This window comes from Berghia stephanieae, chromosome 6, assembly GCF_034508935.2.
Source record: "Berghia stephanieae isolate SIO BIC M18660-M18661 chromosome 6, UCSD_Bste_1.3, whole genome shotgun sequence".
NCBI lineage: Eukaryota > Metazoa > Mollusca > Gastropoda > Nudibranchia > Aeolidiidae > Berghia > Berghia stephanieae.
The window spans coordinates 56,745,343-56,748,033 of NC_088365.1; positions in this window are offsets into that span (position 1 = coordinate 56,745,343).

Genomic DNA, 2,691 nt, shown 5'->3' on the forward strand with positions numbered 1-2,691 from the left:
GCAAATGGGTTTGTGTCTGTTACTTTCTTTATAAATTTATTTTGTGTAAAGCAATGTGCGAAAACAATAAAATCCCATTAAAAGTAAAACGACTAGATTAATACAGTTGGTGCTTGTATTGTAACTAGGTTGACAATCAGAGATTGGCTGACTGGGTGGGGTTCCTTACCTCCCATAGTGGGCAGGGAGGTACTTACTGTGTCTTCTACCCACCTATATCTGTTTTCCAACATGCTCTCTATCTTTGTCTTGGAATGAGATTACTTGGGTTTTTTTCCAGGCCCTGGCTGGAAACCCTGGCTGGGAGGGAAACAGTCAAATGTTTATTTAGAGTTTTGGGAGATGATATTTTTTTTCCTTGTAAATCATCTCTCTGTTATACACTGCATTATGGTACTTTATATTATGTATGATTTGTAAAACATTTGACTGGGTGGGGATCCTGACCTCCCATAGCGGGCAGGGAGGTACATACTGTGTCTTCTATCCCCTTATATCTGTTTTCCAACATGCTTTCTGTCTTTGTCTCGGAATGAGATTACTTGGTTTTGTCCTGGCACTGGCCGGAATCCTAGCTGGGAGGGAAACAGTCAAATGCATAGTTATTGTTTTGGGAGATGATATTTTTTTCCTTGTAAATCATCTCTCTGTTATGTATTATTATTTTTATTTTGAATGTATAATGTAAGCATTTGAGTGTGTTCCTCTTTGTTGGATTTTGTGCTTGTGTCTGGATGAGACTTGTAGGTGATTTCAAACTAAGTACATTGGTGGTATGCTCTTGGAATCTACATCTGAGCCCTATTTGTTCTTAGTTCCCCTTTGTCTTACTTTTTCTTGGGTGCTTTAATTGTAATTCTAGAACTTTTGACTATCCAATTTTCTTCCTTTTTACTGGCGCTGATATAACCTAAATGTGTTGCAAGCGCCGTAAAACCCTTAAAAACAAACAACATAAAACATTTGAGTGTATTCCTCTTAGCGGGGACCTGTGCTTGTGTCTGGATGAGACTTTTGGTGATCTCAAACTAAGTACTTTGATGGTGTGCTTTTGGAATCTACACCTGTTTCTTATTTGAACCAATTCCATTTTGTCTTCCCTTTTCTTGGATGCTTTATTGTAATTCTAGAACTTTTTACTATCCCAATTTCTTCCTTTTTACTGGCGCTGATATAACCTTAATGTGTTGCAAGCGCCGTAAAACCCTTAAAAACAAATAAAACAGAGATTGGCTGTATAGTGTATAGCATAGCAGGGGTAGATTGTCCTTGGACCTATTTGTCCTCTGTGCGTAAACTTGAACCAGTTTTCTTTATCTTACTTCTAGGGTATATTTTTTGCAGGTCTAATTCAGGATGTTGACCAACTCACCATTTTAACACTTACGGATGATATCTTCCGAGGGGGGGGGGGGGGGGGGGGGGGGGGAGGGAGGGGAAGTGCAATACAGCCAAATTAGTAAGTCCCTGGCTCGAACCTTGCCTTGTTTTTGGCATCTCTTTCTTTGGATTTGAACAAGAAACTTAACCCATATTGCTCGTTTTGCTTCACTGCTCCTTGGCTCATGCCTGGATTATCTCAAGTCTTTTCTCGAAATTGACCTTGTTGCAATGTTTCCAAACTAATGAGGAAACTGGGTGGGATTCCTGGTCTCCCATAGTGGGCAGGGTGGCACTTACTGTGTCTTCTACCCCCTTATATCTGTTTTCTAACATGCTTTATGTCTTGCTTAGTCTTGGAATGAGATTACTTGGTTTTGTCCTGGCCCTAGCTGGGAGAGAAACAGTCAAATGCATAGTTATTGTTTTGGGAGATGATATTTTTTTCCAATCACCTCTCTGTTTGTTTTTTGTTTTTAAGGGTTTTACGGCGCTTGCAACACATTTAGGTTATATCAGCGCCAGTAAAAAGGAAGAAAATGGGATAGTAAAAAGTTCTAGAATTACAATTGAAGCACACAAGAAAAAGTAAGACATAGGGGAACTGGGGACAAATAGGGATCAGATGTAGATTCCAAGAGCACACCACCAATGTACATAGTTTGAGATCACCTCTAAGTCTCATCCGGACACAACCAAGAGGAATACACTCAAATGCTAACATTATACATTGAAAATAACAAATATAATAATACATAACAGATTTACAAGGAAAAAAATATCTCCCAACACGATAACTATGCATTTGAATGTTTCCCTCCCAGCTAGGACCCCGGCCAGGGCCAGGACAAAACCAAGTAATCTCATTCCAAGACAAAGACAGAAAGCATGTTGGAAAACAGTTATAAGGGGATAGAAGACACAGTATGTACCCCCCTGCCCACAATGGGAGGTAGGAACCCCACCCAGTCACCTCTCTGTAATAAGTTATTATATTTGTTATTTTGAATGTATAACGTAAGCAGTTGAGTAAATTCCTCTTTGTTGGATTTTGTGTTTGTGTCCGGATGAGACTTATAGGTGATCTCAAACTAAGGACATTGGTGGTATGCTCTTGGATTCTACATCTGATCCCTATCTGTTCCCAGTTCCCTTACTTTCCCTTGGGTGCTTTAACTTTGTAATTCTCGATCTTTTTACTATCCCATTTTCTTCCTTTTTACTGGCGCTGATATAAACTAAATAAATGTGTTGAAAGCGTCGTAAAAACCTTTAAAAAATAAAAACAAACCAATGAGGAAAAAAAGGCGT